The 20,837-nt window shown below is 38.7% G+C and overlaps 1 long non-coding RNA gene across 2 annotated transcripts; it reads left to right on the top strand.

Annotated features, from left to right (window-relative positions):
* Positions 1 to 1,224: 1,224 nt before the first annotated feature.
* Positions 1,225 to 8,758, top strand: LOC129789991 (uncharacterized). Of its 2 annotated transcripts, XR_008750521.1 has the most exons (3): positions 1,225 to 2,406; positions 8,038 to 8,591; positions 8,726 to 8,758. It is a non-coding gene; the product is annotated as an uncharacterized LOC129789991 (long non-coding RNA). The 2 variants fall into 2 exon arrangements; XR_008750520.1 differs by lacking the exon at positions 8,726 to 8,758 and having other exon boundaries at positions 7,962 to 8,564.
* The last annotated feature ends 12,079 nt before the right edge of the window (positions 8,759 to 20,837 follow it).

Genomic DNA, 20,837 nt, shown 5'->3' with positions numbered 1-20,837 from the left:
ACAAGCTTTTATTGTCTTTTTTTCTCGTAAATATTGCCATTGTTCACGTGGAATTTTCACGATACACTATTGCAGCGTGAAAAGCTTTAGAAAAATTGAATGGATTCTCGCTGAAGCCAATTCTTAAGATCAACTCTTAATTTTCTTTTATTTTCTTCTCATTTAAAAAAAAATTAAGTTTTTCTTAGCCTTTCAACTTTAGTAACCAATAAATAGATTTTTATAAGTTTTTTGGCCAGGAACAAGACTCAACTCTGGGTGTAACTAACTGCTCCTCAGACGTCCCTATAATTCTTCAGTTCTCTTAAGAGAAATCTATTAGACTTTATTTTCTTGAGAAATTTGAAAAATTCTTAAAATTCAAAGAAGGAAAGAATTAAGGAAATTAAATTAAGAAAAAAAAGACCAACAGATTAGAAGAATTTCATTTCATTGCGCGGAGTATGAGCGTTAAAGCCCACCAGAGTTGATCAAAATTGTCATTCTCCAGGAGCCAGTGCGGGTGTCACACAGTATGCTTCACTTTCCACATTTAGCTGGGCCATGAGGTAAGTTCACAATTGAAGTAAATAAGGGGAGAGTTGATGGAATCCCTTTTGCTTTTATGTACAAGGACCTCAATTCACAAATACATTGTGCTACCCGAATACTGGGGAAATTGTGTGCTTTGTACTCATGACCAGAGAGAGAATTAAAATGTTGAAAAGCTCCTGAAAGCTCTCAACTGGAATGTTTGTGTGTGGGCCTCTCTCGCAACGGGGGAAAGCTCTCTTTTGGGAAAATTGCAACACGTCCTTTTTGCACCAGGGTACTTTTCCAGTGAGGAGTGGGTGTTGTTGCCCGCACAGAAGGTGTAGGAATTGATGAGTTTTTCCTCTCCTTACACGAACGCACACCACCCCCATTGATTAATGCAGATGAACTTAAGCACAGAGCTTTACGGCTTTTAGGTTTGAGCTAAGGCTCATAGAGTTGGAAAATAGAGGAGATGAAGGGAAAAAAGAAATGAAGGGAGTTGCATGGATGGAAATTCCCAGATTTGACGAAGAGGAAATTCCAGGACGAGGATATCACGATGCTTGCGCACGCATCGAATTGTCTCACGGGGTGTCCGTGCTGGGTGAGAGGATGGGAAGCTGATCCCTGAGAAAAGCATCTCCCACGTCGAATCGTGTGGGGCTCGTGTGTGTCCCGAAGCGAGGTTAGGCACTGCTCGTTGGGGAAATTTTTGCACGAAAACCCAGAGAGAGTGGATTCGCAAGATTTTCCAGCCACCAAGTAGTTGGTGTTCCGGTTTCGGGTTGTTCTGTTGTCTTCGACATAGACGGGAGAACACAAAATGTCTGTGTAACTTTTTTTGTGTGCTTTTTTTCCATCAACCACACAAGTCGCAAAGTCTCACTTTTTATTTTACAAATTCCAACAATCACCACCCCATATAGAACCCCCCCGCAAGTACCCCAAAGAAATTGCTGCACCCAAGCGCCAGGGACTCACCTGCAGAGAAAGAGACAATATATACCCGCCCCCGCCAAAGGACAATCAATTGAGTTTCACACAGTTTTCCCTTTTACAGCATTTTCCCGAAAAAACCTTCAACGTGCAGTGTGTGAAGGAGAAAGAGAGAGAAAAAATACGAAACCACCTTGTGAATAAGTTTTCTTTAAGCCCGTGCTGGAGAAACACTCAAGTGGTTGAGGAGGATTTAAGAGCGAAGAAAAAAACTGTGTGAATTTGAACAATTTTTTGTGGTATGTGGAAAATCCTGCAATGAGATTTTCTTTATTAGTGAACTTGTGGATACACACACATTTTTCATGCACTTGGATTTATTCGCGCAACTTTAACCCAGGCAGAGAGCCCGAAGACGCTTCAGCTTGAGAGAACAAGATATAAAAAAACATCCCCATTTTGCACACTGCCCCTCTAGGAAAGTCCGTGACTGCAATTCGAGGCAACTGAAAAAAAAAGAGATTTTTCAAGGTGTGAGCTTCACAAAAGCTCACTGGCAAAGGGAAAAAAATGTGTTCCAATGCAGAAATTGCGAAAATATGGTAAAAGTGGCTAGAAATGAGAATGAATCAACACTTGTGCAAACGACAGTACCCCAAATGAGCGAATCAGGAGCGAGATAGAGCGACCCTGGGGGGCGTTGAGGGTGTGCAGATAGTGAGGGTGGATAGTGGAAGCGGCACAAGTAATAAGAGAAGATGATGATAAGACGCACCGAAAATGGAGCGGCGGAAGAGAAAGGCGGAAAATTGAATTAGGCGGGAATGATAAATTGCGAAAAATATTCACAGACATGCAGAATGGATACACTTGCGTGCCACTTTGTCCCATCCATCGCAAATCCCACCATTGGACCTGGCACAGGAGGCACTCTACAGTGGACCTCTCACACATGTGTGTAGATTACATATTTATTCACTCCCCTATATATGTTACATACTTTGGTGGAAATACAATCCTTCTGCTGAATACTCCCCACAATCTCTTCGTCAGTGTAACCAACCAACATAATACCACCTACGCAGCAATGTGTTCCGGATTTTTCTTTTAGTGTAATTATATTGATTGCATTTACAACAAGGGATAATTTCGTTTGCAAATCATTACATTGTCTCTCATTCACGTAAAAGCTCAAATACTCTCTCAACAGAAGCTACAAAATACTAAAATTACAACTTTGTAAAAAAATCCTTTTTTTACTTGCCTGATGATGAAGGAAAAAAAAGCTTTCGAAAAGTGATAAGTTTATTGAGAATTCACTTTGAAATTTTACAAGGATTCGTTTTAAAAGTTTATCTTCAATTGAAATAAATCTTAAGGCAATCCTTGTCTTGTCAAAAACCAATTTTAAAATAAATCTTCAAAGGGGCGTTTATCTGAATGAAAATATACGGATTATTGGCTACAAATATTTTTCCAAGTTTTCTTTCGACGATTTTGTAGTAATGAAAAATCCCTACACACAGATGTATAAATTATCACAAAATGTTGAATAGAGTTTAATTTTTGGGCGCTTAAAAATAGTCAAATTGGCCAATTTGGCCAGCAAAATCCTCCAAGGGTTAAAAATATTCTACAGATAAGAATGATTGGCAATTTAATGTTGTTTAACTTAAGTGCAAATAATAGCTTAAAAAGCTTTTTTATATCTTCACAAAAATCGAACAGATTGAGTTGAAGGAAAAGTTTTAAAATGATTTAGGCAAAATTTTAAACATTCCTCCTGGGAAAATCTGGGTTAGGAGCTTTTTGATGTTATTTCTTTTACCTATTTTTGATTCCACGAAAATAGTTTGTTGGACAAAAAGTGAATTAATTTAATTGAAAATTAATTAATTCCTTCCTAACTAGAGCTTTTTTTGTAATAAATATTTTGTTCTTGAGCTTTTCTGATGCATCACATGAGGAAATTCAAGAAGAAAAATTGCAAGATATAAAAGCTTTTCATGCCTCTGGCACTCCTGCGCTTCTTCTACACATCCTACTGGATTCATTTTAATTAAAGCCAAGAGGTCCTCTTGCTGATTCATTCTCTCCCTCTGTTTTGCTGATAAGTAAAATTAAACAAGCATTCATAGAAATCAATTAAATTTTTCTTATTAATTTATGTGACATGTTTGTCGCTTCTCCAAATCAATAGCAATGAAATTTAATTGAAATAAAACAAACAAATACAGTGGATAATTTTGTCATAGTTTATAAAATCACAATTTGTGACATTTATTCATTTGGGATTTGTTTTTCAGCTCTATTGAATATAGGAATATAATTTTACTATGAATTGCAGATTTATTTGTTTTTTTTTTTTATTTTGTATACATAACTAGAGCTGGACACATTTTCATCGACATTTTCGTCATTTTCTCTTTTGAAAAATTGGATATTTAGCAAATTGATACACACACAAAATATCCACACAAAACTGCTACAGAGTGTGGGGGGAGGCGCGGGAATTCAATGAACTTTTGGGTGAACAATCAATAAATATTTAGTAATGCAGTAATTCATGGGAGTGGAAAATTAATTAAAGCTCCACATGGGTGTGGGAAAAATCTCATAAATATTAATTCCATTCCAATTCGCTTGTGTTTGCCAAAATAGCATCTATGTGGCAACAAAAATATTTTCATACGCCCTATCACCCCTTTTTCTCTGGGCACCACCATGTGGTTTTTGCCAATCAATATGCCGTATTTGCAACAGTGTGGGGGTGAGAGGGTGCGCGCAGGTTACACGGGGGGAGTGTGAGAGGAAAAAAATTAAATTTTGCCTGATTAATTTAGCAGATAGAAAATTTTTGTGCCGAGTTGCTGGGCGAGAATTTCATAAAATATTTTGTCGTTGCTACCTGTTCGATGGGGCGCAATTGATTGAGGTGTGAAATGTATTTATGCGGGAGGCAAAGAATTTTCTATTTCCGCAATTTTTTCTCTTTTTTTCTCTTCGCACGATAGACAAAGAAAATTTGATGGGGGAGGATGGAAGAAAAATCAAGGAGAGTGTTGAATAAAAGTGAGGCAATTTTTTCTCATTCTCCGACGTGCGTTATTTCGCGTACGGATATTTGTATTTTAAAAATTGAAGAAATTGGTGCTATTATGGTATGTGGCAGGGGTGAACAACCAAATGGAGCGACGAGGTGGAAATACATCCGTTGAAGAGGGGGCAATGGTTGCACGAAGGCAAAAAAAATATCAGCCCATTATATGGCACTAAGTTGAATTTCCATCCAACAGCCACCCATCCCCACGCTTTTTTCCGGGGGGAGCGGGTAACGGAATGGGAAAGGAAAATGCATGAAAAGCAAGAGGAACACCGCTATAGAGCAACCTCGTCGTCACCCCTACCTCAAAGGACCAACTTCTTACATGCTTTTTCCCTCCTGCTACGCTCAAAAGTCTTGCCACTTTTTCCACCCCCACACACACACAAACACACACAATTTTTGGGGGAGAAAAGCTCAAGGTTAGGAATACCAAATTCACCCTCCCTCAGGGGCGTGCGTGTGTGTGTGTGTGTGTTTGCATACAGTATGTGTGCGTGGGTGAACAATAACCAAAGCTAATGCTCAACAGTGTGATTCTGGGAATCCCAGAGAAGAGGCTGTGGGGCCATTTTTGCGAAGGGTGGCGTGCGAAGCTTGAATGGCGACAAATCTACACAAAACCCTCTCCGTACGGTGGATTTACGTGGAAAATCACGAGAAAATTTTATGCACACTTTCCACGCACTTTTATGGCAAATTTCTCAATTTTGCAACACAGAAATGACAACACTGGAGTTGCTTCATTCGCACTAAAAAAGGAATTTTTACTCCTCCACTCACTTATAGAGCAGGGAAAAAGGCAAACAAAACGATTAGATAGAAAGTTTTAGTTTTATCTGTTTTCTATTTGAAAAGCTCTCTCTTTGTTACGGAAGTTTTGCAGAATTTAAAATAATTTTTAGTAAACATTAAATTCATTTAAAATCTACGTTTAAGGATTATCTTCTGAGGATGGAGGCGCCTGGTAATCACAAGGCGTCTCTATTTACAGTTCTATTTACAGTGCAATGGAGACGCCTGGTAACATACCAGGCGTCTCCACTTTCATCCACTCGTGATTCAATGTAGTGTTTTTTGTTTAATTTCTTTTACGGATTTTTTTATTTAAACAAAAACTTTACATTCAATCAAAAGTAGATGAAAGTGGAGACGCCTGGTGTTCTACCTGGCGTCTCCATTGCACTAATAAATTACAAGAAGTCATAAATAAAAGAAATCTCATTAAATCAGCGAATAAACCTCAAAAGTTTCCTCCTGAAAGTTAATTCTTAATTAAAAATCACAAAGCATACAGACACCACGCGGTGAATTCAATTATTTTATTTCGATTTCCTGTTTTCTATATACATAATTTAGGTACATAAATATACCAACTTATAGCTATTTAATCATTCTCAAGAAACTTTCCCAAAGAAGCGGAGGCACTTCTGCTTCAAAGTAAAAACTACTCACTCTTAATTCTTTTTCAAATTCACCCCACCTGATGACTTTTCGTTGGAAATTTCCGAATCGCAAATTAATTTTCACCTCAAAAAGCATTTTGCCACCTTCACAATATGATGAAGAAAAGAAGTCAGACAATGAATACTTTACGGCACTTCCTTTTTTTGGAAGGGAATTTTCTTTTTATCCCGCATTTGGGGAAGGAGGTGGGAATAAAGGTGCGAGGTGTGTAAAAAGTAAATCAATCTTTATCAACACGCGGGAAGAATGGAATAGAGGAATGGATGTTTGGCGGAGGGAGGGCAGCTCACGCGGAGTGAATAAAAAAAAAGAGAGAGCACGCAGTGAATTGAAAACCTCCACATTATTGCACGATTTTTCTCATCCATCCCCCTCCCCTGATGGGGGCCGCGCATCTTTTTGGGGAGACGGGGTGGATGTAAATGAGAATTATTAAGTGGATGGGAGCGCCAAGATTCATAATGGCAGAGGTTCAGCATTTATATCAATTAAGTGTCACAATTCGGCTTATGGCATTAGTTGGATTCCCATTGCCCCCATGGCCATGGCCCCCATACCCTTAGTCTGGGTCAGAGGGGGGTTTGAGGTGATTTTGATGGCTTTCCGTGGGAAGATATTGTGATGTTAAAAATAAAATATATATAACACCATGGCATCTTCCATCCCGCCCTATCCAAAGGGGATGGATTATAGTGGTTTGATGCGAAAGAAGAGGCCAAAGTGGAGGCCCCAAGAAAAGAGGAAGTTGTTCAATTGTATTTGCTGTGCCTATATTTCGCACCCACTGTTCTTTCATGCCCCATCTCAACCCACAAAATCCCACCCAAGCGGAGGGGGGAAACGAGAGAGAATGGAAAAGGAAAACCGGGGGAGCTATGAAAGGAAAACCTCCCAACACACACACATTTCCAATTTCTTTTCATTTCACTTCCACAACCTCCGTCCTTCCTTCGGAGCACATTTCTTCCATAAACTCCAACTTACCACACTCCTCCCCCTATAAGCCCAAACCCTCCGGGGAAGATAAGAATGGGCGCCAATGTGGGGTTCGGATGGGGGTTTTCCTTCTCCCCCACCCTCAAACCTTCATGTGTGCGGTACGGTGAAATCATCTATAGTGTGAAAATATATCGTGGTGTACAGACTTTGGCAACCTTTGCGTGTGAGGTATGGGCAACCCACCTGCTTTTCCTTTTGTTCATAGACACACTTGTCTCTATTCTTCTCCATTTCATTCATGTTTCACTTCCGGGGAGCGTGGCAGACAACTCTTTCCGATGCCAGTGAGACAACACACACGCTGCACAAAACCCTCCTTCACCCCCACGGCAATAACCTGCATATTTCCATTTAGAGAGGGAGAGCGCGGGGAAAAAAAGAAGAGAAAATCATGAATAGAGTACTTGAAAATGGTGGATTTTCGCGTGAATTTTCGAAGTGGAAGAATTCACGGTTGATGAGGGAAAAAAATTACAAACACTCCACTCACTCAAATTTTAAATAAAGTGGATGAACATTGCATTCAGCACGAGAGAGGAAATCACATGAAAATCCACTGAATGAATGAGAAATGAAACGTGTGTGGCAAAAGTTGTGATGAAAGTCCTGCAGAATCCTACAAAAATCCTTTAAGCTTTTAAATGCTATATGATATGTCTTTTAATTTTTGAATTTTTTCCTAATATTTTTAAACTTATATCTCAAAAAAATTTTATAACATAGAACTACATATTCAATGAAAGTTTCAATGGAAGTTTTCTACTTTTGATTGTAAAATTCAATGTTGCCGGAAATGAAACTGAGACGTCTTACAATTTGTTATAAGAAGATAAAAAATCCCCACACCTTTCAGCATGGTGCAAAAGAGATTGCAATGGAGTGTTTAGCAGAAGAAGTTTTCCTTAAGATTCTTGTAAGTGCAACAGTGAGTTCAATTTAGGAATTACTTTTTCATGTCTCTCCCCAACTGCTTTGTGGTATTCTCTCCTTGGCAAAAACCACACAATGTCGGGTAGGATGTGTGAAAAATCACCACTGATGGTGGAATGGAGCAACTTTGGTGGACCGAGTGGAGCATCAAGGATCTCATTGGTCCCATCGTCGTGTAAACACAAATAGAGAAAAATGTTTAGGACTGGTCTGTGCACTTGTGATATAATGAATAAAAAACAGAAAACCCAATTTTGCGTTTGGGAGGGCTAAATAAGAAAAAGAAACATAGTGCAAAGGAAATGTTTCGCAATGAGGAAAATAAGTAGAGCCAGATTGGAAGCAAGAAAGTGCCGCACAGAAAGAGCTACACTTAAAAAAAATTGCTGATAAAATAAAAAAAAATAAATAAATAAATTTCTAAAATAAATAAATCGCACTTAAACTGGCATTTAAAACAAAAACGGTCTCTAAAAGTTGTGAAAAAAATCGTTAAAAAAAGAAAATTAGTGTAAAAACTAATTGTAAATATTAAAAAAAATCGCGAAAACATCCCTAAGCGGGTTATTTCACAAAATCGACAGTGAAAGAGCGCACATTAAAAAAATAAAAATTAATAGTAAATGTTTTACTCTACTTTGTAAGTTAATAAAATAACTAAAACACGGGCTGGGACTTTCGCCCTTTTTCATGCTGTGGAGGAACACAGTCTGCGGTGACGTGTGTTCGCTCTCACAGCAACAGCCCAACTGATCTTTCTCAATTGGGCTGCAGTCCTCAGCACCGTTATGGGAGAGAGAGGAATTTAGGGAGAGGAGAGGGTTTACATTTGACCGTCGAGAGGGCTCTCTTCTCGAATTGGTCAATGCGCTCCTACATTCGGCCATTCTGATCTTGTTGCCGTCCCTTGGCAACTCACAGTGAATAGTAGGAACCCGAGCTAGGAGCTTAGCTCAACTAGCCCGTTTCTTTAAACCCATAACACCGTGAGAACCAAGGTCCGTTGAACTCAATCAGAACTAGGCGCGAATACCATTAAAATTCCGCAACTTTATGAGCGCTCAGTTCTACTTCCAGAACTGAAAGACAGAACACATCTGTCAGTGGTAGATTTGGTTCTACCCTAGCATCTCTGTGCTATGAAAGACAGAACACATCTGTCTGTGGTAGATTCGGTTCTACCCTCGCATCCTTATGATACTCTACACACAGCAGCTTTAACCTATGAGGCCCAAAACCTTCATTGGTGAACCACTATGTGTAAAACATCACTTCAAATTGGATGCTTAGCTAGGCATGTCACTCATGCCATTGGTGGCTCGTTTCCACCACAACATCCCTTGGCATTCCTCCACGCACACCAGCTAAACTCATGAGGCCCTAAACCTACAAGAGTCAACTACTGTGCGTAGAAAAATACACTGGATGGCTCTTAACTTCTCAGTGTCTATAACTTCTGTTCGGACTGTTCCCATAGAGTCAAGACATATGCGATCTTTCTCGCATACGAAACTTGACATCTATGAGAGGCTGTCTCTCAATACGACTGATACTCCATTTGGAGCGACCTTTGGCAAATTCTCATACTCTTTCGACCTCTCTTGCAACTTTTCCATCTTCAGTGAACTTATCCTTCCATCCTTGCTATCCTCACTTTTCATGGACAACGGATGCACAAATCCTACTTGCCAAACTGATGGAACACTGTGCAACGCAGGAAATTGAGGAATACACACAGGATATTAGCTTTCAACACACTGCAAGTCTCAATTCCGAGACTAACGACACAAACAACACCTAATGAGAACCTTAAGAACTTGAGCAACCAACACAACCCGTGATATCTTTATCTTTGGCACACGGCCATTGATAATATCTTATACAGCACTGCAGACCCATTTCCTACACCACAATGAGAATTTTGGAACTAAACGCCATAAGACCTCATTGTCTGTCTACCTTAGGAGACCTCAAACCTTCCAACATTTACTACACTAGCAACGCTGTACCCCTAAAATGTGGAAGAAATCAAGAATCCTAACACGACCGATTTAATCATCCGCCAACTATATCGACTGCTGTATCCGATCCTGTCAACATTGTTCTCCTGAGTCTCTTTCTACTAGAGATACCGCGACAACTTCCACAGTCTCATTCCTAGCTGTCACACCATTGTTCATCCTATATCAGCTGTTTTCGTTCATCGCATCAGCACCCACTTGTTGATGATATTGTTTCTGCTGTCTGGGATCAGATATGGTGCATTCCTATGCCATCTCTCTAAAACACGTCCAGCAGTAACGTCGCACTCATGCATGTCTTTCATCCGCTTCGTCGTGTCAACCCGGTACTCATCTCTCTGGCATTTATCTCCTGTTCATGGTCTAACACTTTGAATGGTACCCCGCTGCATGTTAGCTCCTTTGTACTCCAAATTAGCGATATTTCCTAGCTGTTAATGTATCTGATTTCTCTGTACTCGATAGAAGACTGTTGACATTCTCTTTTGCTGCCAATTGTCTTTTTTTTCCATCTTCAGAGCTCCTTCTCAATGACTTCTCTCACCTCAGGCTGCCAGAATCTTCTCACGAATGTATGTCATTCCATGATACAGTTGTTAGGATGAAACAACTCTGGTAAATTCATCCTATTCTGATCCTCTATAGAAGTTGCGGATTCACAGCCGCAAGTTCTGAGCCTTATCTGACAAGCCATGCGTATCACTACGCATGCCCGTGATGAGTTACTGAATTCCCTTCATGTCTCGCAGACGCTTGATTTCTTTTCAACTGAAGCCTTAGCTTGTGTCCGTTCTTTAACCACACCGCCTCGGTACAAGTCATCTTGCATTTGAAATTTTAAAGACACATCCTGGGCCATCAACTGTCCAAAAACCGCATAGCACAAACAGAACTCTTTGTTGAGATGAAGATAGTGGTATCCATCCATTCACGCTCCATTCATCAACGAACAGCTATCTCATTACTCTAAACTTTCTACCTTTTGTGTCTCCAACCCACATGGTTTCACGCCACTGACGATCTATCTGAATTTGAAGTTGGTGAACTCGATCGATGAGGCTTTGGATTAGTACTGGTACTTTCATGATGTCCATTAAGGTAACCATAGATTCCGTCTACGACCAATCTCCCTGCTCATCATACTTCCATGAATCTACACTTCATCCTTAAAATGCTTTCAATTCCGAAGCACATCTTTCGTTATATCTCAACTAACTACCGAACCGATACCCCTGACGACGATCTACGATGCTTTCAACTCCACCTGGCAACAGCTCACGTTTCTCAAATATCCATAGCTTCCTGCTGTCAGAACACATCATTGAGAATATCTACTCCCACGACTGAGGTGCACAGCAGTCTCACTTATTAGGTGCTCCCTATGCATAATTGAGGTATTCTCTTGTACCTAATGTGTTGCTAGGTGCCCGCTGTCAACATGAATTGAGTTATTGACCTCTTTTCGTGTCATCTATTTATTCCTTTCATTCAGTGGTGTACAATCACCCACACCATAGGAATACTGCAGCACCGTGTCATGGAATAGCTTCAAGAAAACCTTCTGATCCTCTGTGACCTTCACCTATTGTTTCCTTCGCTTATAACCCGGGGTGGAGAGCAATTCTTCACTGATCATCCATGTCCTTTTCGCTCTTCACTCGCACGATCTTGAAGATCCTCCACCTTCATAAATGTCTCGTCCTGTTGGGTCTTCACGACGAGACACAGACTTCACTGCAGAACTCCTTAATTTGCGTAAATTCAAAATTGATGAACATCAATTTCTCACGTCTGTCGATGCATCTCATTGCAGTTACCCCTATTGTGTCACCGTGGCATGTTCAATCAAGGTCATCAGATACTGCCACCATCACTGAAGACTGTGCTGGATGTATCTCGGTCTTGTGTCCACCATGAACTCTTTCGTGGGTTAGTACAACCCAGCAGTACGCTGCCTCTGAAAATATAGCTCAAGCAGAGAGCAATTACTTTTCATTGAAAAATTGTACCTAGACGCTTGAAATAATACACAACATTTCACAGCACTCGCTGTACAATTATTCATTCAATCATTCACACGGGGCCCCTCATTCAACAAACATGCACACTTATACTTCTCTGATCGTCCCAGGAAATTGTTTTTCTCTAAGAGGCATCTCCGGCTGGAACACGAACCACACCGATACGAATGCTGTCATTCACCATTAAAGATACTGTCTGCTAGCATGGGGAACTTTCCAGTCGTCAAATGATGCTCGCAGGAACTTCTCATTCTGTCACTGCATCCGGTACACTCCACTGCTCAAACACGTACATCCTCTGCAGCTGAATTCCTTCTAAAGGTGTGCCATCACGCGACGCTGACTCCTGTTTCACGAACGCCTCTTCACGCATCTCTAACAGCAATCATTTGTTTTCTTCTGCCAATGGCGAGCATAATCGAGCACTCAAAGTTCCCTGCTGAATGCTAAATTTCTTCCATGTTCCTGATTAGTGGTCACCATGATCTCGTATTCCCAAACAGATGCCCATCTTTTCCAATTTGAGTACAGTTTCCTGTCTGCTGGGCCTCCGAATTACCGTAGATAACTTTTCTGACGACCCAGGCATCTAAAGCTGATTTTTATTTGTTTGGTTGAGATTTTCCATCAAAGCTTCTCCTTGATGTCACTGAATCTCATTTTCTGCCATTCAGGATATTTTCATGAAGTTCCTGGAATTTGGTGGCATCCATGTCGGAAATTTCCTAAATTTTCCTCTCTTCCACATTGAAAACATTGATCTCGTAATCAATCACGTTTTCCATGGCAGCAGCCGCATCTTCCGGACTCTCACACTGAACGAAGGCAAAACCCCGGAGATTCACAACCAATTGGCACCCGAACGTCAACCAAATCCCCCAAAAGGCATAAGAGCATCGTTCAGGAGCCTCCCAGCCGCTTTCTCCGCCAATCCTCCCACAAACTGCTGTTTTTTTTCCACTCATTTTCTCATAAATAAATAAGAATGATTTCTTTCCATTTTCACACAAAACTTAACCTCACTTTTTATCACAATTCACTTTTTTGTGAGCACTCTTTATTTTCCAACACATTTCCGGGTGACTCTTCCGGAAATAAAAGCTCCTGAGAAACTGCACAGTACATTTTCACTCACTATCAGAGTTCACCCGTCCCGTGAATTCATTTTTTTTGTCACATTTTCCGACCACGTGCACTTTTCTTCACTTCGTGACCGTGGATAAATCCCACTTCTGAAATGTAAGTTAATAAAATAACTAAAACACGGGCTGGGACTTTCGCCCTTTTTCATGCTGTGGAGGAACACAGTCTGCGGTGACGTGTGTTCGCTCTCACAGCAACAGCCCAACTGATCTTTCTCAATTGGGCTGCAGTCCTCAGCACCGTTATGGGAGAGAGAGGAATTTAGGGAGAGGAGAGGGTTTACATTTGACCGTCGAGAGGGCTCTCTTCTCGAATTGGTCAATGCGCTCCTACAACTTGAAAATTACAAAAAAAAACTGCAAATAAATGTTCGATGAAGAAGTAATAAAGTTGGATTAAAACGCTGCTAGAAGAATGATTCTAAAATTGAATATTTTAAAATCAGTGATGAGACACCAATTGTGGATACGAAGATGGACAATTTTCTGTTCCGTATTTGTCTTGTACTTCCTGTGTCAACCATTATGTAAGTATTTATTTATTGTACCTACTTAAAACAACTCTTTTTTTTACAACTACACAAAATTATGCATGAAAAAATTCTATAAAATCCTCCACGCTTAATCCACGGAGAGTGAAAGAGCTTTCGAAGCTACATATAGCAGTCGAGTGCAGAAAAGCTCAACCAGATGGGGAAATAATTAACAGGAAATTATATTTATCGTAGTCACTCCCGTGTTACGCTACAATAACTTTTGATTAGTAACGTCTAAAGTTACTTTACAACTTTATTGAGCCATTAACTTACCTGACAGGCATGAAAATAGGAAGGAAAAAAAATCATCAAGCCGTCGTAAAGTCTACCAGGAAGCACTCAATATATTGTTATAAAGAATGACTCGCATCAGTTGGTTTTCAAAGCTTATGATTGAATATGAAAGATTTCTTTACTTTCAAAACTCGAAAGTTTGTCTGCAACTTTGCAGAATATTCTTTTATCCACTTAAATTGTTTTTTTTAATGTTGTTTTGTAATGATTTTCTAAGGATTCTTCATTAAATAGTTTTATGAAGGAACTGAGTCATTTCTCTGAATTTTTCGATTACAATAAGGGTCTTTATCAGGCCTTTGACAAACTTTAAGAAACATCTTACATTAAGAATTTTAAAAAATTGACTATTGAGGTTAATTCTGCCAAAAAAAAACTTTTCTTACAACCTTTTTTTTTTTCATTAATAAAGGGGGTGCCATCATTACTGATGATTCCCCTGTCTTACAACCTTAAAAATTATTTAGGATTTTGAAAGATTAAGGTTTTATCGGTTTTATAAAAGAAAATAAAAAACTTACTATTCAAGAATATTGTGAAAATTTCTGGAAAAATGAGTCGTATTCAAAGATCAAGAAATCCTTGAAATTTCAAGAATTCGTTCTGAAATTTCAACAATTTAAAGGGTTTCTTGGTCGCTGAATACGACCTGATGGGCCTTATTCAGCGACCAAGAAACCCTTGAAATTCGCTTGAAATCTTGAAATTTCAGTACAAAATTTCAAGATTTCGCTGAATTAGGCCCGATATTTGTCCTTTTAAATTACTTAGGGGAACGTGGCCCAATTCGGACCTCCAAAGGTCCACACAGAATGAAAAAAAATGGTATAAAATAAAAAGCAATATTTTTTAATTAGGTAGGGGAGGGCGGGGCTAATAAAGTCACTTAAGGGTTTGGAAAAAGCTTAAAATATCATATTTCCTAGCCAGATAGAACAAATTGATCTGAGAAAGAGTTGTAGAGCAAGAAATATCCTAAAGAAATGAGTTATATATTTCGCTTTATCTGTTTGGGAAATATGAAATTTTGAGCTTTTTCTAAACCCTTAAGTGACTTTTTTTAACCCCGCTCTCCCCTACCATTTTAAAGCCCATTTAGTGCTGGATTGAAAAAGGCTTTAAGAGGTCCAAATTGGGCCACGTTCCCCTACGATTTAACAAAGAAATAATCTGTCAAAATCTTACAATTTTTCTCATAGAATAACAATAATCTGAATAAATTTCAGGAAAAGAAAAGAAAGATTTTTTTTTTAGGAATCAGCTCTTAATTCTCTGAAACACTTCATAAAATTGAATTAAGGGGGGCTTGGAGAAAGAGAACGATTCCATCTTCGAAAAAGAAAAAGCTAGTTTACAATTTTCCCAACGTTCTAATTTAAAAAAAAAAGAAATTTTGACAAATTACTGGACAACTTTTAAAAACCAACAAATAAATAAATCCTAATGTTAGACGTGTCTGAGCAATAAATTATTCTCGCGAGGAGACTTTAACATTTAATCTTTTAACATATTTATCCTAATTCTTGGCCAAGATAAAAAAAAATGTTTACTAAATCATCCCCGAGAGTGGTGTGTGGAAAATACATAGCATGATGCTATAAAGAAGCATGGTGTAGTGTTGTAAATAATTCCACCCCATACTCCGCGCCATTTGGAATATTTAAGCATTCATCTCATGGGATATGTATCAAATTTATCAATAGCAACATCACCAATCCCGGGGAGCTTTCGTGACTGGCTAAGCAATTTGAGCTCTTCTTTCTAGGTTTGTTTTCCTCGCGCGCCATCGTGCTTGAATTTATGTGGTCTGCTTTTTGGTGTGGTGGTATACCCATTAATATTTCAATGTTATTGATCATAAATGACAAATAAAATTTTTTTCCCGTCAACATTTTTATTGTCCGGAAACAATTCCCACAGAGCATCCGGGATGAATTGTAAAAAAAAAATAAAGCGAGCCAGCACAGTGGATTTGATGGCTCCATTGGTTTCTCACGGTGTATTTGCCAGCCGCAGGATCTTGTTTTGCCGTACGTAAATGGGTGTAGGGGTTGGTTTTGGTGTAGTAGAACCTACATTGCGCGCGTTCTCATACCAGCACACCGTACCAGCCTGGAGATTGACTCCGGAGCATACAGTGCTTCCTAACACTTAATCCACGGGTCCCTGGGGGTAGCGAATTCGCACACGTGGTGCTCCACTTAATCAGAATGGCCGTGTGGTGGCCAAATGAGGGAATGCCTGCAGGAATGCAATTACCAGAAGGTGCTATATGTAGTAGAGTCCTTTCCCTGGTGGACCCCTAAGTGAATTGTGTGGGGATTTCACGTGAGTGTGTGTGTATGCATGAATTCACGATTGGAAAGCACTGAAGTGAGGAACCAACATAGCCGAGTTGGTGCTCGTAATGTTATGAATATAAAAACTTATAGTCAGCACAGTCTTTCGTGTTTTTTTTTCCACCCACCCACCACCCCGTTCTGTTACTTTCATCGTATATATTTCCACTAAAATGCCCACTCTATTGCTTGGCGCCTCTGTGCCCCCATATCCATGGTAGGTACTTTTTTTTTGCCCGGTAGTGTTGCCCCGATAAAGTGCTTTGCTATACCAAAAAAAAAAACGAAGGAAAAAATAACCGAGAGCGAGAGAGAGAAACTTTATGTGGTGCACCATAAAAAAGGAATGCCGTGGAATCAATGAACCAGTCAGTCACTCGGTTAGTCCATTTGGGTGCCGACCGAAATCCTCCCACCAAAAGCAATGATTTCTCCATGTCAGCATCCACAAATTCGCTTACGACACGCTCAACGTACAAAATCCCACCCTCATCCCCAAGATTGTGGGCTGGTGTGTGGTTCACGTAAAATCACACGCCATACATTTTATTTCATTGAACTTTTCCATTATCAATCCCTGCAACCATCAATGGTTGCGGAAAACCCTTTGAGAATATTTTTTAGGGTTTCACTTTTTTGAGGAAAGTATTGGGAAAATATGAAAAGCTCTTTATATGTAGGTAGGCGTTGTGGTTGTAGCTAAATAGCAAAATGATTGGTTGTTTTCTGCCTTGAAAGACAGATGGCGTGATGAAGTGTTGCTAGAAAAGAACATTTTGCGGAAATTTTTAATAAATAATTTAATAAGAAACATTTTTAATTCTTTGTTTAAAAATTAACTAGAAAATCGTTCAATAAACTCCACACACTAAAAATTTTCACCATAAATTTTACGGAATGGGCATTCTACGGTGATTTTGTGAACGTCTTAGTTATTTTACTTTTTCTAAAATTTTAGTTAAATGAATTTTACTGAAATTTACTAGAAAACCTAAATTGTTTTAGTTTTTTTACGAAATTTTTCTATGAGTTCACCATTAATTTTTACTAAAATTTGTTATTTTTCACTAATTTTTTTATTAAAAAAAATCTGTAAATAAATTTTCATTTTGCTTAATTAAATTAAATTTCATTTCATTTTGAAGCCATATTGGCTTCTATTTCATCATTAAGTTTTACAAAAAAAAACGCGAGAGCGAAGAATCACTTGGTCTTCTCTCGATCGTGGCTTTGTTTCCAATGACATACGAAACTTTGAAGAATTGAAGCACTCTGCATAGAAAAACCTAGAGGTTTCGTATTTTTTTACGGCGAAAATAAATTATTTTCTCCAGTTTATAGAAAATTTATGTTCAATAAGACTAAAATTTAGTTTTATTTTACTAAATTTCTACGTAATGATTAAAAAACTAAGAAAATTAAGTTTCTTTTACTAATTTTTTTTAACTTGAACGATTTCATAAAAACTAGGAGAATTATTTAATTTAACTATACTCATAGGAAATTCTCTGGTTTTACGTTTAAAAAAAAAAGAAATTTTCCCGTAAAAGCACATTTACGGTGATTTTAGTAGAAAATTAACTAAAATTATTTTTAGTGTGTAAGAAATTCTTTATTACACTATTCTGTGTTACTAGTAACTAATTGGAAATAGTCAATTTTCTTTACACTTTTAGGTCATCTGGTAGCCTAAAAGAATAACTTTTTTCTCAATTTTTAATCAGAAGAAAAATCATTGAAATTTTGCAGAAACTGAGAATTTGGGAATTTTTGAAATTCTCCTTCCGGTGAGCGTCGATTTTGTGAATGAGCAATTAAAACATTCGAATTGCCAGAGCTTTCGACACTCTGCGTGTCATCCTCAGTGGTCAAAAACTATTGAATTAATGCTGTGTGAATCACGTCATAAGTGGGAAATGTGAGGGAAAACTAATTACACAACCTGAGGATGCTGAAGGCATGAAAAACTTATGAATTTTACAAAAAATTAAACAATTTTTTTAAAAATTACTGCAACAACAAGAGAGGAGAGACAGAACACAGACAGTTCTGTCTCTCCTCTCTTGTTGTTGCAGTAATTTTTAAAAAAATTGTTTAATTTTTTGTAAAATTCATAAGTTTTTCATGCCTTCAGCATCCTCAGGTTGTGTAATTAGTTTTCCCTCACATTTCCCACTTATGACGTGATTCACACAGCATTAATTCAATAGTTTTTGACCACTGAGGATGACACGCAGAGTGTCGAAAGCTCTGGCAATTCGAATGTTTTAATTGCTCATTCACAAAATCGACGCTCACCGGAAGGAGAATTTCAAAAATTCCCAAATTCTCAGTCTAATTCACACGTCGGCTTACCAAAATATTTTGCAGAAACATTTCCCGAAATTTTCCCATTTTCAGCCAGCTTCAAAAGTTATGTTTTACTGCAAAATATTTATTTTTTTATCCTTTAGTCTTCTTTTTACATTTTCGTCTTCTGCTGAGGCATGGATACATCCACATATAAATCCTCTGCAGGTCAATCCACCTTTTAACCCGACAAACTCGAGCGTGTGACAATTTTCCCCAGTTTGGACATGGTGCTTTCACGAAAGCTTTGAAGCTGCCATTACGTGTTGGGAGTTTTCTTGTGCAAAAGGCTCGCATGTATCCCTTTTGCACAATAAATTTTAAATGTCAGCCACCAAAGTATCTCTTCCGCGCGATGGTTATTCTGGATTTTGATGCTATATAGAAGGCGAGCAATGTATAAAAAGCATGTTATTGCCATCATCAATCTTCAAATACTTTACTTGGCATATTATCCTCAAACACATAGCACAAAGTGTTCCGCCATTTCGGTATGGGATAAAAATGCCACACGCGAGAACATTCTCGCGCGGACTTTTTGTCTCAGCACCCCGATGCGATATATACTGGGGAATTTTAATTAAATACTGCGGTACTGTGTAATGCTGTATTTAATTATCCATAGTAATCTCCCCCTGTATTAATAGCTTAATAGGAATATTAAGATGCTCCAATAAACCTATTCATCTTTCATCTCTCGCCCATTGAGATCATCGCGCTATATATGGTTAAGAGCAAGCTCTCATAGCATGAATCTTCATCCATCCTACATACATACATATATCTCATGGTAAATCCAATTGCATCTCCCTCCCCAACTGATAGGTAAATTGATATCGATATTCTTGTTGCCCCTAATAGCCTTCATTTATCAATAATATCCGCACAAGAGCCGTAGGGGCGATGGATGCTGGGGGGGGGGGTGTGAGAAAGCAACACCGTCTCTGTCGTTTCTTACCTAGGCCACACCAATCCTACGTAGTACGCGCTCACAACCATGGATGGTACAGCCCTCACACCCCTTATGCCCAATTCAATTTTAATGTGTATCTTCCGAACACACAAGAATATCCCACCTGAGAGGCTCAATTCATGGCAGCCACACAATTTGCCTTTGATTCTATGCGAAAACCATGCGAATTATTAATAGACACAAGTCAGAGAAAATCACGGAAAAATCCCTTTTTTCCCCACAAATGTGCGGTAAAAGGAACTGATGGGGAAGCTTCTCTCCCTAAATGACTTAATGTAAACTTAATACAAAGAGTACACCATTAATATTTAATGAATATTATACACAAAGTTCCCGAATATCCTAATGTCAAATGTTGCAAATTCATGGGGATTTAAATGTTTTTAGGTTAACATAGAATACTCAAGGAATAAATATCAAACGTTAGAAATTCAGAGGAGAGCTTTAATATCCAATGATAAAACAAATGATTAAAATTTATTAACATTTAGAGCTTTTTACAAGCTTTTTAGCATATATTATTTGAATGGAGAATTGAATTTCTAACGTTAGAATAGTGAATAAAGTAGCTAACGTTAGAATTTTAAGGGAAATAAAAAGTAAACCTTTCTTAAAGGTATAGCTTAAGGGGGGTCTCTTGGGCAAATTGTTGGATTTGACACAAATAATTTTCTTTCCGGGTTTTTCGTCGGCAGTTGAAATTCCTTACCCAAAGAAACACAGAATCTTCCCAGAGCTTTCGGCCCCGCTCGGAGCCTTCTTCAGTGGCTAGCATAGAAAGGGGCGCTTTTTATTAAGGAAAACTTTACAATGGAAAATAATTTTCACTCACTCGATAGCGGGGAATTACTTCCCAATCTTCGGGTGCGTCAATACATAACTCTGGTAGCAACGTGGCATCAATAAACTAATAAAAATTAACAGAAAAATGAACATGAGAATTGAAAAACAGAGAAAAACACCGGAAAAACAAGGAAAAACACCTTGCAGGCAGCACACTTCGTCATCCAATTTTCACATACAACGAGAAAAACGGTTAAAACGGTAAGAAATTCGAAAACCCCCAAAAGTCCACAAAAGTCTCCACAAACATTTCCCCTCCAAAGACGTCAGCATTGACGGCTCTCCATAAGAAGGGCATACATGTCATTTTTGCGATGTTTTGGCTGCATCAATCAATGAAGCAGTAAACAACATTGACACCACTGCGT

Source organism: Lutzomyia longipalpis, chromosome 2 (assembly GCF_024334085.1).
Source record: "Lutzomyia longipalpis isolate SR_M1_2022 chromosome 2, ASM2433408v1".
NCBI lineage: Eukaryota > Metazoa > Arthropoda > Insecta > Diptera > Psychodidae > Lutzomyia > Lutzomyia longipalpis.
The sequence above is the reverse complement of the archived record's forward strand: the minus strand, read 5'-3'. Positions and strand labels throughout refer to the sequence as shown.